The 16635-nt window shown below is 36.9% G+C and overlaps 1 protein-coding gene across 1 annotated transcript in view; it reads left to right on the top strand.

The window, feature by feature from the left end:
* LOC306870320 (KN motif and ankyrin repeat domain-containing protein 1-like) overlaps positions 1 to 16635 on the top strand; it is a 58394-nt gene that overhangs the window by 259 nt on the left and 41500 nt on the right. The window lies entirely within an intron of this gene.

The following is a 16635-nucleotide window of genomic DNA, read 5'->3' as shown; positions in this document are numbered from 1 at the left end:
GTCCTGGCGATGATATAAGAAACACTGAAGCTGAGCTGCAGAAGTAACGTAGGAATACAAGATGTGGGGATTGCGCGTGCAATGGTCGCGCGACTCTTGTTGTTGCAAGATAAGAGATTAGCTACAGTATATAATTTTAATGGTTAATAGGGTCACATCTTTGTGGGCAAAAGTGTTTTCTTCTTTCAAGTTGTGTGTCGAGACTACTCAGTAATCCGATGTTTTGTCACACCTGTTCGATATTGATGTAAATAGTTTTTGTTTGTTTTTTGCACATTTTTGCGTCTTGAAGCATGCGTTCTTCAATTTTCCCGTTACACAGTGTGTTTGAGGTTTAAGTTGTTTTATCCGTTTGTAATTGTGTCATGTAAGTTGTTTGCTTCATGGTTGGGGTTGGTTCTCATAACTGAGAACAGTGAGCTAAAACAATTGTTTCAAGGTCTGTAGCTCGGTGGGTTTGTGTCTCAAACTTTGATATACTGTTTGTTAGAATATGTGTCTGTTACAAATTAAAGTAGTTTAAATAATACAACTCATCATAAACTGCGTAAATGAATGTCAAGACAAAGAGTTCTGGTGTGAAGACTGCAAGATGGTGTGTTACACTTATAGAAAACAGACCATTTGTGCAAGACGTTTATATTAAAAATAATTTTGATATACTAACCTCTCAGACCTCAGTCATGTGTGACAGTGTATGAGACACGCATGTATATTTATTTATTTATAACCCCTTTAGCTAAATTAGTAAAAAATAAATTGCCTGGTATACATGAAGTCAAGCAAATTTTGAAACTCTTCAGATGTAACTACAAGTCCTTAGCTCACTTGACAGGACGTAATTATGATGGTCGCCCTTCCTGTGCAGATTTGAGGAAGTATGAACTGATTTTCATGATAACCTCAGCGTAAATGACTGATATCCTAAAACTGGTGGTTTAAGTCATTGAACTGCCATTTAATTAAATTCTTATGTTTTTACCACTGAATATATCAAGCCATTATCCAGACATATGTAGAGTTGTAGTACCAAAATCTGCTTTGTACCTTTAAATTATACTGAAAACCATCATAATACAGAAAAAATAAAAGGCCACATAATGAATCAAAGTTCATCCTAAGTGACCTATCAGTAAACCGTGGCAAAGACTAGACAGTGTACAGTGCCATACAAAGGCAAAACTCCATCAGGGCAACTCACGTGGCACTGAAGTAATTGCATAAACATTCACAGAACAACATAAAATGAAACCGACCTTAATTTAAATAAAAAAATAAATTCTAACTTAAAAATGATCAGATGTCCTGTTATTTATTTTTGGTGTAAATTACAAGGTTACTCCAAGTATTTTACTGTAATGGTACATGTATTAAATACTAGAATTTTTTTTTTTTTTTTCCTGTAGCATTTTTTTCCATTATCTTCCATTTTTGTAAAATGCAGATTTTAAATTTAGCTCTAACAGAAGGCTTTTAGACAGAATCACATTGTGTGTGCTGTGTTAGCATGCCCATTCTTCCAGGTTGGCATCATTGCCATGTACAGTCTAAAAGACTCTCACAAAGACATTATTATGCTCTAGTGAAAAGGATTGTCAGCGACCTACAGATATCACTGTCAGAAATGAAACCTCTGTTTGGCGTATCTGAAACAAGGGAGCCCTTTCCCTTTTCAAACATCATTTATTGGATGCATTCACCCATCATTTCAACAGCAGACAATTTTTAAATTCTTCTTTGTTGGCTTCCTCTGATTCCTCCAGTTGCACTCCTTAACAAGTCTGTGACCTCTTAGACCACAATAAACCTGTGATAGTTTATTTTGTATGGGGCTAATCCAGAGGAAAATTGACATGTCCACAGGGTGTCAAATGTGTGCGGTTCTGCTCTGAGACTGTGAATGGAAGAAGGCTTTGTGATGCCGAGACATCTTTTGGAGGTAGTCCCAGTTGTTTAAAGAGGGAACTGTTTCAAGATGAAAGCCTCCTTTCACCAATGACATAATGAAAGACCATATTAAAGAATGTGAGATCCCTGTCTGCCTTTATGCTTGCTTTGCGGATGGATTCTTATTGTTAAAAGCGAGATGGTTATAACATGTCTTTGAAGTTGAGTGCTGTTCATGGGTGGTAATGTGACCGTTTCAAATGAGAAGAGGTTTGAATGTGCATATAGTGTGCAACTGTATGTGAATTTCTCTTCCTGTCCATGTGAACAGAATACATGCTACTATCAGTTTGAAAACAATAGGAAGGGGCTATAAACACATTGTGTCCCTCATTAAATATTTATCCTGTTCTATTTGTTTTGTACCAACATGCATTAATTAGCAACAGCGGGCTTGGTTTCTGAAAAAATTGCTACATCTACTGTTAAAAGGGATAAACCGAAAAATCATTTACTCACCTTCTTGTCATTCCAAACCTGTATGAATTTCTACTATAAAAAAAAAATATTTTGGCCATACAATGAAAATCCATCTGGTCCAGATTTTGACATTCTTCAAAATATCATATTTTGTGTTGCACAGAAACAAGGAAATGCATACAGGTTTGAAACAACATTTTCCAGTGTGAAAACATTTAGATGTATACGTTCAAGCCTTTGTGGACATATGGCAGAAGCCTCCTCAATTTGCACCTTGCTGGCAAAGCTTTGCACATGGGGGATCAAAGCTCAGTTCACAATGAAGGGAACTGTCACCTACATCTCTCTCTCTCTCTCTCTCTCTCTCAGGCTGTAAAATCCACACTGCCACTGCCGCCTGTTTATACAGGGGAAATTACTTCCGCTTTGCTGCTTGGTTAGAACTGTTTGCAAATCTAATCTACCCCCTTTACCATTGCTCCAAGCCTACCAAACATCTCTTGCTAGAGAATTGCTCACTATATTGTAGATGGGTTACTGTGACCCTGACCTTTTAGGTTGGTTTCGAACTTGCTTTGAATAGTTTTTAGTTGTATATTTATTTATTTTAATTATTTAGTCATTTAGCAGACACGCTTATCCAAAGCGACTTACAAATGAGGACAAAAGAAGCAATCAAGAGCAACAACATGCAAGTGCTATGATGAGTCTTGGTTAGCATAATGCAGTACACGTAGCAAGTGTTTTAGAATATAGAAAAAAGAAAGCTAGTGTTAGTTTTTCAAGAAAAGCTAGCAGTTACAGAATATATGCAGTTGATAGAGGGTCAAGTGTGTGTTTTTTTTTTTTTTTTTTTTTTTTTTAATAAAAAGACCGATAGATAAAATAGAATTAGAATAGAGAGTGCTAGAGTTAGAAGGTCAAATAAAGATGGAAGAGATGTGTTTTTAGCCGTTTCTTGAAGATGGCTAAGGATTCAGCTGCATAAAATTTTTTTTGTTGACAATGAAGATGTTTCATTACATATTTCTGGTCATTCGTTCAAAACATAGTTTTAATGTCTTCGAAAGAAATAATTCTAATTTGCTGATATGTGCTCAAGAAACATTTATTATTATCAGGCTTTAATGGTAGGGCTGCTTAGTATTTTTGTTGAAACCGTGGTACTTTTTTTGTCAGAATTTGTTTATGAATAGGAAGACCAATAGAACAGTATTTATTTGACATCATAAATGTCTTTACTGTTGAATAAACAGTAATTTTATTTTATTTAAATAAGTGAAATAAAGAAATCTTCAATGTCTTCAGTTTCATTAACTGGCTATGCTCTATTGTCACAATTAAACTTTTATATAATGTTTAGCAATATGCAGACAAAAATAAATAAATTAGAGTTAATCGTTCAGCTAAGTGCAGTAAAATAAGGTTAACAACTTGATAGTACTTGTCCTCTAGTAATCCTTTATAAGAGTAAATGCTGCTTTCTATCTCTTCAAAGTAGAACACATGATTTTTTTATGACTTCCTGGTGGAAAATGGTTGTTTGCCTTTTCCGTGCAGTTTTTTAATCACCTGCATTTGATGCCTCATTAACTCTGTTTTTGTGGATGTGCATTTTTAAATCAAATCAGTCATTTTCCATTAGATGCAGTAAGTGTGCCTTCAGTTAAAGCTTTTTCTCATAATAATGTACCCGTTTTTGTCCCACTAGCATGAAGGAGGGGAATATTCGAAGAAGAGACTGGTGTACAGGGCAATTAATGTCAAGAGACAGGAGGTCCTGGTCTTTTGTTGTTGTTAACCGGTCGTATCCAATCAGGGACCATCAGACTGGCTTTTTGGACAGTATTCAAGACACTCATGCTGACTAGAATCAAGACAGATTCCAGAATGACTTTTTGTTTAGGATGCTGTCTAGACGTTCATGTTTACATATTAATTAGGAATTCATTATCTAGATAAGTTCTGTGGGAACATCCTGTTGTTAATTTAATGCTTGGAATGTTTACTAGAACAAAAGTCAAATGGATTTTTAGAGTATACTGCTTTGGTTTTTGTAGTTTCTTTATTTTTTAATTAGTTACAGAAACTTTCCTCACAGCTTTGCCTTGAGAACCTAAGATAGGGCTTCAAAACAGGGTTTTGGTCTTTGGTCAGTTATAGTATCAGTACATTGCTTTCCATTTTGCTTAAGAGAAATAATTGGTGAAGACTTTTCATTAGAAGAGTAAAATAATTAAATCAGTATTGGTGATGTATCAAACCTGTGTAGTGCTTGTTTAGGTTGGCTATTACTATATGAATGGAATTGGGTCACAGACTTGCACTGCTTTGTAAGATTTGTCCTTTCTTTTGTTAGCCAGAATGGATAGATTGAATGATTTCCTGCATTCTGACACTCAATCCAAAACACTGGATTAAGAGGAACACCTGGTCATTTGACGGTCCTTTTATTTAGCTAGAAGCATTCCAGTAAAATAGAGAAACAAAGGATCAGGTTTACTTCATCCCAGAGAGCTCTCAGCACTTTAAAGTTATTCTCCTGAGATTATGTGGCTGCCTAACACAGTGACTTTATTGTAGTCTGTTTTGAAGTTTTAGTTTGAGTAGGAGGTTGAGAAACACTTTAACAATCCATCCATTGGCTCATGTTTACATGTTGAATGTGGATAAATATGAATGTAACCATTTACAAAACAAGGTGTTTAACAGTTTGTTTCCCATTTTCTTCTTATAGAGGATGTGTATGTTCAACTTGAAATAAAAATATACCCTTTTCCTTTTTTATAATGTCAGGCCCTGGCCTGCTGTGGTCATATTGTCAAGAGCATGAGTGAAGTTTCTTTTGTCAGGAGGACAGAAGCTTGCTGATCGTGTTCAGCTTTGAGGTTTCAGTCAAAGTGTGTGAAGCTCTTGTAAGGAACATCTGCTGGATCGAAGGAACAGGCTTTTGTCTAAATGTCATGTCCTTTCTGACCTGACTGTATGGGTGCACTGTCTTTAACTCTGAATGCAGACAGAACACATCAGGAGGATGCTAGAATTGAAAGTTATTTTTAAAACTGACAGATTGAGACATGGTGGCCCTTGTTATTTATTTCATGCATAAGTGGCCACCCTCCTTGTGAAAAACTGCTGTCAACATCACAAAGATGTTCAAACTAATCGGGTATCTAAGCAATTTGTCTGTACAGCTCTTTATTGCAACTTATCTTTATTTTTCATCATGTAAAATAAGTAGGGTCCTATGATTTCCACGATGCAGGAAATGCGGACGGAATCATGGAATCCAGTCATTAAAAACGGAATTTACAGTTTAATGCGGAATGTCACGGAATTTGTCAAAGTTTGGATGAATTAATCAAAAGTAGGTCATTAAACTTAAATCAAATCGCGATATGGAATAGTATCTGTAAATATTAAAGCCGCAAAAGTCGATTTAAATATTAATCCTGCATGTTCTGCACGTCTCTGTATGAATGGCGCAGACGCGCGGGTTTGTTTACTACATACTGCTGTCTCAATGAGGACATAAATACATGAACAATATCTCCAAAACTTATCTGAGAGCATTTTACGATTTCATTTGAGTAAAACTAGCTTCATATCATATACACACACAGAACTTTAAAGGTATTCACGACAACCCGTCAAAATAAAAGTTCGGTTTAACTTGAAGACATTGTGCCAGAAATAGGCTATATTACTATTATTTAGTAGAATGTACGTAATACTACTACTTACTACTACTGTTAATTTTTTTTATAAAACTTTATTTTTTTTAAAAGAAATAATCACAAAATATTAGTATTTTAATAGTAAATGCCAAAAATGTAAATGTTTAATTTTCATCAATTAAAATATAAATTAAATCAATGTTTTATGCCTTCATCTGATATCCAGTAAAATTTAAATACACAACAGAATTTCTGAGGGGGAAAAAACATTTCATAAGGCTACTGTAAGAATAAATAAAAATAGTTTGTGTGCATTCAAATAATTAGACATGCTAAAACATAAGGTGAGACAAAAATAAAACATTTCATACAAAAACATGTCATTTTTGTTACACTTTTAATAAATTAATGTTAAATTGTATAAGTTTCATGATTTTAATTAATTAGACATGCTTTTTGATTAAAAACATTTAATTTGACCATAAAAAAAAAAAGAGTCCAGAAAAATTAAAACGGAAAAAAATGGAATCCAGAAAAATTTGAACGGAAAAAATGAATTTAGAAAAAAATACAACTGATTTCATAGGGCCCTAACTAAGGAAGATAAATTCTCAAGTAACAGTGTAAAGATCTCTGCTGGTGACAAGGATCTCTCAAACACTGAGCAATGATCCAGCTGGGATTAGTGGGTGCAGAGGAAAAACTCCTACTTTCTCAATGTGCCAGTTGTTTCACAGAAGTCTTTTTGTTTGTCTTGACGTGAGACATACCCACATTTGCAAGTGACATTCATTTTTGTAAACATGGTTAAGTCTTTAGATGTTTTGTAAACTGTGCCGTTTGACAGGAAAGATAACAAAACTCAGAAGGCATACTGTTTTGTACCAGAGTGTGCCACACTTGTGTCCACTACATTCAAAATGTTGACATGCACAATTATAATTGAGTTATACTTGTGTACGTGACACAGTGTGTATAGAATATTTGAAGGACTACATGTCGAGTGTTCCCAAATCAAGCCCTTAACCCTTGCAGTCTTAATCTGAGTCCACACTTTTGTGATATAATGCCACTTTGATTATCAGGTAGAAGTCTGCCATGGAGCTCGCCTCACTGCGAGGGCGCATAGCAGTCGCAAAGGGCCCTTCTGAAAGCTAAAATGACGAATGAGACACCATACGGTCTTGTGGACTTAACGGACATGCGCACGTGGCGGCCATTGTAAGACCGCAAGTGCATGTGAAGTGTGCCATTTGGGACAAGGACTATGTCTTTAGGAGCATTCCAAGGCCAATTGTAGTACAATTAAAACCTGAAATACACTACACAACTTTTGGCCAGATTTAGAGTTTGGCCGAGTCGATGCTAGTTGCCAAGGATCATGTCAGCTGTACTCATGATGCATTAAAAGCTTAGGTGCTTGGCCCGCACATTGCAGCTGAACATATAAGTTAGAAAACACAACATAATATGATATAAAGAGAAATAATATACATAAACAGTGCAGACCGCAGAATCATCGCTACAACATGCATCACAACACGTTATACAAATAAATGGACTTCACAGCAGTGGTATAGTCAGAGCCACTCAGCCAGTCTGCAGATTTCCAGTGGAGTTAACAAACAAATATACTTTTTTAGATTCAGTCTGTGGATATGAAATATCTGCGATCTTCATTCGTTTAGTGTATGATGCCCAGCTTTTCTCTGTAAGCATTTACAAAGACGGCACCTGTAAAATGCATAAGCCTCTTTTACACAGCCATTCCGGAAAATACACGGAAAATGTGTCCCGGGATGATCTGATTTTGGTTCATACACTCTGCTAGTGATTTTCCGGAAGCTGTGTGTGCGTTCACACACAACCCGTAAAGATCCTGTAAAGACACGTGGCATTTCATGTGACATGTATAATGCGCTGCGTACCATTTCACTAAACTGGCAAACGATTTTAGCTTCAGCGCGGGTAGTGAGGAGCTCCCTGATCTCTGATTCATTCCAGTTTACACACATTTACACATCGTGAACGTTGATCTGCCTTCAAAACACCCGGTAAAACAGTCGCACGATAAAGTGTGTCATCACTACGACACCCTTTACGGCATTGATCTGGCTTTTGTTCACACAGCGCTCGTTCCGGGACTAATCCCGGCAATGCTACTAGGTCCCCAACCCCAGATTTGATCCCGGGACGTGTTTGCGTTCACACAGAAGGCACTCTGGCAATTTTCCGGAATCAACGCGCTGTGTGAAAGGGGCTATAGTGTTTTAAAATACGTTCAGATTATTTTATAATAATAATAATAATAATAATAATAATTCATTACATTTATATAGCGCTTTTCTGCTTCTCTAAGCACTCAAAGCGCTCTACATTGTGAGGGGTGGTGTCTCCTCGTCCACCACCAGTGTGCAGCATCCACCTGGATGATGCGACGGCAGCCATAGTGCGCCAGAACGCCCACCACACACCAGCTTACTGGTGGAGAGGAGACAGCGTGATGAAGCCAATCAGTGTAAGGGGATGATTAGGAGGCCATGATGGTCAGAGACCAATGGGGAAATTTGGCCAGGATGCCGAGGTCACACCTCTACTCTTTTCGAAAGACATCCTGGGATTTTTAATGACCACAGAGAGTCAGGACCTCGGTTTAACGTCTCATCCGAAAGACGGAAAGACGGAAACCCTTATTTTAGAGTAAGGGTTATTCATGTAATTTATTAGCACTAACATTATTTCAACCTCAGAAAACCCAGACTGGTGCGATTTCTGTCAGGTTCCTTTTATAGCCCATACAGCGCGTTTGACATTGTAAATTTCATTTTGTGCCATCAAATCCGCACTATAAAGATTGCCCCCTGGGAACTCTTAGAAATGTTGTGTTTGAGGCCTGTTCTAATTGGTTGTTTTGATGGCTGTTCATGATAGAGCTTATGTAGACATGAGCAAGAAAGACACAGAGTCGTTCATTAGCCGTAGATGTTTTATAATAGGATTCCTGTCTCTCACTGAAGGTCTGATTGAAGTGATTTAAAGATAATCAGGGAATGAACCCTCCCCTGATCTCCCCTACGCTGCCTTCTAAAGTTCAGCACTCAATGGAATGCAGTAAAGGGTAGCATTGATGAATACTGAGCTGAAGGTTTGGGGCAGGAGCAGGCAGGTCTGAGGAACGTAGGTTTTAACTAAAGAAAGGCAAATGCAAAATATTCCAGGGTGTGAAAAATCCTGAGAATGGTATGTGCAGGCACTGTTCAGATGAGTGCCCTCCATTTATGGAAGTCTGCCCTTTTTTTTAGCTCTTTTGGGACACGTTTAAGGCTAGCCATGAAGTAGCTAGTCTTTTCCTGTTGAAATCTGTGTGTGCTATGAACAGATATCCAATCCGCAATTGGCACTCATGTCAGCTAAAAGCCTGGAAAAAAAACAAAAAAACATCTAGATTTCATTTCTAGCAAGACCTGATTGGTTACAAACAAGAGGTCAAGGTTTGGCTGGTTAGCATGGTCTGGTTAGCCCCTGCTGGTAGATTTTTATTCTTGATGACATTTAGCAAAGATGGCAGAATTAAAAATGTATCTAAAGTTAAAGTTAGCAACTTTATTAGTCCCACAAGGGGCAATTCAAGTCTGCTGGAAAAATGCCATTGATATGAATGGGAATGGTAAGAGTTTTTCCAAGTATTATTGACCTCCTTGCTTAAAAAGTAACACATACGCCATTATTTAGGCAATGTGTATATGTAAGCTCTAATTTATTTAACCTCCCACATTTGACTGTATGTGTTGTGGCAAACTGACAACCTGCAGAGAGCTTGGTTGACTGACCACTGATCTCCTCAGGTTTCAGATGAAGGTGTCTACCGCTGCCTGTCAGACTGCTTGAGTTACTGCTTGAGTCAGTGTCGGCTAGGCTGATGTCCTCCTACACTCACTACCTTTAGTTGTCCAGTGGTCACATGCTGCCTGGCTTGTCTGAAAGCAGTAAAACTCTTTTTGGGCCCGTATGATATAAAGAATACTTGAGAACAGGTAGTTTTGAGTAACTTATTATTATAATTATTGGTGTTTATTGTGTAGACTGTAAGAAGAAAACAACAAGTTATATTTTCCTTTCACAACTTTCCATTATTAAAAATGCTTTCAGTAGTTTTTAATTAGTGTTAGCATCGTTGTGCTTTTTGTGCTTTAGGTGCCAAATGCTGTTAGATGCTGCACTGTCATCTATTAACGTGAATCACCATAATAGATGTATTTAAAGTTTTAGAGAGCAGTCTACACAACGATTCTTTAACTTACTGGTCCAACAAAAAAAAGAAACAACTTGGGCATCACTATTCAGGATTTTGTCTGTCATTAAATCTTGTATATGGTGTGCATTTTTTTTCTTTTTTTTTTTTTTCTTTTTTTTTTTTGCGGTCTTCTGGCTTAAAAGCTTTTCTGCTTTGGCCACTGATTTTTGTTTTACTGATTCTCCTGTCTTCTCCTCTGGTAAAGCACGATAAACGTTCCATTGTCAATTTTTACTCTTTGCATTGCCAAGAAACACTACACTATGAACTACTTAAACACTTACTTATCTACAAATGTGGCAGCCAGTGAGCATGAAGATTCTCTCTAACGTTTAGTGAAACAAGGCAGGTCATGTCATTTCAACATGGTAAATACACAAGCTGAAAGTGACCTGCACCATGCATAATTCATTTCCTAATGAGTTTATTAATAGTGACCTAAAATTAATTTTTTATTTTCAAATGGTTAGATATACAAGTGCCTTAATTACTGCTTTAGGTCATTCATCAATAAACACATTCATATTTCATATTTGGGGGTGTGAATGGGAAAGGCACCCTTGTTTTGGCTAGTCTTTAATACTCTGCCACTCTAAAAGAGTTTGCACACCAGATGAGAAGCATGTTAATGAGAGCACACCGAGAGACTCTGGAGGCTGTTCAAAATCTTGCCACACCACACATATAGTTTTGTATTAAATTTCATTATATTTGTCCCAAATCATTGATAAGCCTATATAATGTACATAATGACTTCACCGTATTATGCGGGAAGATTGTATATTACACATTTTTCAGAGAAAAACTTTTTCTTGAATGAAGTCTATATGCTTCATATACACTGTTATAAAAATTTGCAAAAATCATACCTTTAGGGATACACGTGCACCTTTTAGGGGTTCAAAAAGTGCAAAGGTGTCTTTCTTTTCCTATACATGTAATCAGCAGATGCTTGCAAAGTTTAAATCAGGCTGTCCTTTTCCTCTAAGCCATGCTTTCTGTTGGCTGCTTTCCTCCCTTCAAAATAAGCCTGTAGATAGATACACGGCTAACAAAGTTTTGACTAACTTTAGTGTAGTTAAAGGGACGGTTCACCCCCAAATAAATTCTTTATTTACCTCATGTTGTTCCAAATCCCTTTAATGTTTATTTTCTTCCAGTTGACTTTCTACAAATGTTTGTTGTGAACATCCTGTTAATTGCTAAACATTAAGCAATTGACTTGATTGATCAATGATCTTATCATAACTACCACAAGCCTGCAACCACAGGCTTGCTCTTTATGTTCAGACATGCTTCTGTTGATAACACATGTATAAATACTCTAACATGTGATTAAACACCACATCTGATATCAGCCTCATCTGACTCTCTCCCCTCCACAATTAATCTAACAAACCAATTGCTAACTTCATATTTCTGTTTAATATTAATCAGAAATGACCTAGCTATCTGTGTCTGTGTGTGATTCAGTTCTTAGCTTCTCTGAGCTCAATGCTGAGCTAAAGCAAAGCCCAGTTCATAATAGTCCTCTCAGGTTTCTGTTTTCGCTAATAGGTAATAGTTTCACCTAGGTAACCAAATTTCCATCTGCATTCAACTTTCTAATGTGTCTTTTCATCCACCCTTCATGCTTTTGAGAAAAATCAAACAAGTTAGTTTTCTGACAGAAAAATCACACAGAGTTTTGGAGCATTTGTAAATGACAGAGCAGGATCTCACCACCTACTTTATTGAAATGAACAGGCCACCTGCACATCAATTTGACCTTTTTAGCTCGAAATGCTCGACATATTGAATTATCTGTGGGACATAATATTCAGATTATCAGAATATTAATAAACATTCTATGTATAAATTGTTGTCGCTGATGATGCCTGAAGTTTGTAGTGAGAGAATTTGGGGTTACGTATGTGAAAGTGCATGTAAATAAAACCTGGGGGAAGTTGGTGGTCATAAGTTACCAGCCGGATCTCATTTGTCTTTTAATGAATTGGTGGTTTATGAATTCAAGTATTGCAGAAGCATGTCCGTACAAAAATTAGTTCAAACAAATTCATATGAATTTGCCACTAATTCGTACAACGTAAAATATGAACTACAATGAGTGTGTTGCAAGTTACAGGTAAATGTTGTAGATCACAACCTTTTAATCAATTGAACTACATTAAGGGATGAGAGCATATCTCACACGCTCCTGTAAATTCTGCATACACATAACCTAGTCAATGTAAGCAAACATTTTTTCTTCCAGGAGCTTGTGGTGTGATGACTTGATTAAAAATTCCTTAACCTTAACCTCAGGCCTTGGCAGACAAGTATGCTGTACAGTGACAGATCTCTCCCTGAAAGGAAGATTAATACTGTCGTGATTTGGCAAAGCCTCTAAGCAACAGAGAACTGGTCATGTTTGAAAGGATTCATTAGCTTTGAATGCATACATTTTGCATTCAATTGTTTACCTTTAGTTTTTTCAGTTCTTCTTTATAAGATTCACAAATCTCCATCCTCCTTTTGAACAGTTTAATAATCCGCTGTAAACCCCATTAAAACCTTAACCTTAAAAGCCTTAGGGATAAGATGCAGGATTCTTAAATTCTGATCCTTATTTATTTCTAAATACCCCTTATTCTCTCTCTCAGTAATGCCAGATTACGTGCAAGTCCCTCTGACTGCTGCTCCAAACCCAAACATTACGTGGTTGTGTGGCTACGTGACAGAACTCCTGGGCTCTATTTACAGGCTCCTCTGCATGTCCACAGCGAGAGGAGTGTCCCTGGAGTCAGCTTTGCGGTCGATAGACAATGCTTCTCCTAATTTGATCAGTGCTTATTGATTTAGTTAAGCCATGCTCGCAATTACTGAGCTCATTACCAGGAATTCCTCTGGTGTCAGGCTCATGAACCGAGTTGTGTTCTGTAAGATCAATCCACTTGGGGTGTCATGTCTAATAGACACAAGCAGCTTGTAGACCAGAAAGAGCATCTGACTGCTCACTGGCTGCCCACGGTGTCCTAATGCAGATTACACAGTTCAGTGTTTTGGAGCAAAATGAAAGAAAATTTGGAAGTATTTATTTATTTACTTGTTAGCTTTTCTGATCACATCTCTGCATGAAATATGAAACAACAAATAAAAAAAAAAAAAAATAGTGCTGTCAATCATGATTAATCGCAATAAATAAAAAAAATGTTTACATAATATACAGTGCCCTCCAAAAGTATTGGAACAGTAAAGACAAAATTGCTCTGTTGGCTGTGGAGTCAAGACATTTACAAATATGATTAAAAGATGAATATGAGACAAAACTACAGGATGTCACATTTTATTATTAGCCGTTTCAACACATACATGTTTTACCAGCTAAGAAGTTCAGCACTTTTAGAGTTTCATCCCTCTATCTGATGTGAGCATAAGTATTGGAACAGTTGCCTCACAGGTCTTTCTAATTGATCAGCTGTGTCATGTTGCATTAATTCTCCAGATATTAAAAGCAGGGAATGTGTCGTATCAGTTATATTCATTACTTCTGTATTCTGAATCTTGCATTCGATGATGACACACACAAACCAGGATGAAGACGAGGGAGCTGACTTTGAGAGAAAAGCAAGCAATTTGGATGCTAAAACAAAAGAGGAGAAGTCAGTTAGAGCTCTAGCAAAAACAAAGGGCATGGAGAAATCAAGAGTTTGGAAACCACCAGCAACCAACAACAACCTGATCGGCTGAGAGAACAACAGTAGTTGTTGACAGACAAATCATAAAAGCTGTGAAAATGAATCCTAAAAGACGTGTCTGTAAAATCACCAACAACTTCCAGAAAGCTGGGGGGATGCTCTGACTATTTACTGTCTTCAGGAGACTTTGACACAGAATTACAGATGCTACACAGCAAGATGCAAACCTCTGACCAGCACCAAAAATAGAAAGGCAAGATTAGAGTTTGCAAAAAAGCACAAAGGTGAGCCAGAAGAGTTTTGGGACTGTGTTTATGGACCGATGAGACAAAGATGAACCTTTATCTAAGTGATGGGAAAGCAAAAATGTGGAGAAAAAAAGGGAACTGCAAATGATCCCAAGCTTGTAAAGCATGGTGGAGGTGGTGTCATGGCATGGGCATGCATGGCTGCCTCTGGAACAGGCCCTCTCAACTTTACTGATGATTTAATATATGATGACAGTAGCAGAATGAATTTGGAAGGGTACAAAACCATTGGGAAGTGCTTCATATTGCATCAGGACAATGACCCAAAACACCCTGCCAGTTCAGTCAAGGAATTTATAAGGGCAAAGAAATGGAAAGTATTAGATTGCCCAAGTCAGTCTCCAGATTTAAATCCGATTGAACATGAATTTCACCAGCTGGAGAGGAGAGTAAAGGCAGAAACTCCCCAAAACAAGCAACAATTGGAATTGGCTGCATTAAAGGCTGAGAAAAGCATTTCAAAGGATGAGACCAAGAGTCTGGTGATGTCTATGGGTCACAGACTCACTGCTGTGATTGTGTGCAAGGTATCTCCAACTAAATAATAGCTTTTAATCTTTTATAGCTGCCTTATGTTCAACTGTCCCAATACTTATGCTCACATCAATGAGTGGGATGAACTCTAAAAGTGCTGTTCTTTTTATTTGGTAAAACATGTGTTGAAACGGCTAATAATAAAATGTGACATTCTGTAGTTTTGTCTCATATTCATCTTTTAATCATATTTCAAGTCAAGTTTATTTGTATAGCGCTTTTTATGATACAAATCGTTGCAAAGCAGCTCTACAGGAATGTAAGTTTCCACAATATATTTATATATTGCAGAACCTTAATATGTTTGACTTATGGCAAAATTGGGTAATTCTGTATGTTGTCTGAGCGTTGGCATCCTCCGAAGTCCTCTGAGGGGTTGGCATTATCTTTTCTCAGGTGTTCGGTCATCTCAGATCATTTAAGGGGGTGGTGATGGCGCAGTGGATAAGACACATGCCTTTGGTGTGAGAGACCCGGGTTCGAATCCACTGTGAGACACCAATGTGTCCCTGAGCAAGACACTTAACCCCCTAGTTGCTCCAGAGGCGTGCGACCTCTGACATATATATAATTGTAAGTTGCTTTGGATAAAAGCGTCAGCTAAATGTAAATGTTAAGGGTTGGATCCAGACTGAAGCTTCTGTCATTCCTAGTTACCAAGGGATGTTAATCCCGGGGCAGAAACAGAGAAACAAATAGAGACATAATTAGCGTAGCTGCTGTTCCATCTAAGAAAAAATGATTTGTTCAACCCAAGCTAAAGAATAATAATAAATGTACATTTGATCAGATATACTACAGTACAAGATTATAAAATGCATTATGTGAATGCTTGGCTAAAGAGATGTCTTTAATCTAGATTTAAACAGAGAGAGTGTGTCTGAACCCCGAACGTTATCAGGAAGGCTATTCCAGAGTTTGGGAGCCAAATGTGAAAAAGCCCTACCTCCTATAGTGGACTTTGCTATCCTAGGTACTACCAAAAGTCCAGAGTTTTGCGACCTTAGGGAGCGGGTTGGATTGTAGCGTGGTAGAAGACAAGTTAGGTACGCATGAGCTAAACCATTTAGGGCCTTATAGGCAAGTAATAATATTTTGTAAATGATACGGAACTTAATAGGTAGCCAGTGCAGAGACTGTAAAATTGGGATAATATGATCATATTTTCTTGACCTGGTAAGAACTCTAGCCGCTGCATTTTGGACTATCTGTATCTGTATATTTGCAAATGTCTTGACTCCACAGCCAACAGAGCAATTTTGTCTTTACTGTTCCAATACTTATATAAAGCAGACACCTACAGTGCCCACCATATGAATACAAACATGTATGTATAGATTTAAGAAAAAAATATATTATGTTTATATATTAAGTATATTTATATATAATCTAAAATATAAGAATATAAATATATACATGTGTATATACATGTAAATATTTTCAATATATATTGTGTGTGAATTTCTATATACATAATGAATATACACAGTACACAAAAAAAAAACTTTAATTTGGATGCGGTTAATCACGATTAATTGTTTAACAGCACTAAAATAATAATAATAAAAATATATATACAGGTCCTTTTAAAAAAATTAGCATATTGTGATAAAGTTCATTATTTTCTGTAATGTACTGATAAACATTAGACTTTCATATATTTTAGATTCATTACACACAACTGAAGTAGTTCAAGCCTTTTATTGTTTTAATATTGATGATTTTGGCATACAGCTCATGAAAACCCAAAATTCCTATCTCAAAAAATTAGCATATCA

This window comes from Barbus barbus (genome assembly GCF_936440315.1).
Source record: "Barbus barbus genome assembly, chromosome: 5".
Taxonomy (NCBI): Eukaryota; Metazoa; Chordata; class Actinopteri; order Cypriniformes; family Cyprinidae; genus Barbus; species Barbus barbus.
Note: the sequence above shows the minus strand (reverse complement) of the source record. Positions and strands in the feature narration are given on the sequence as shown.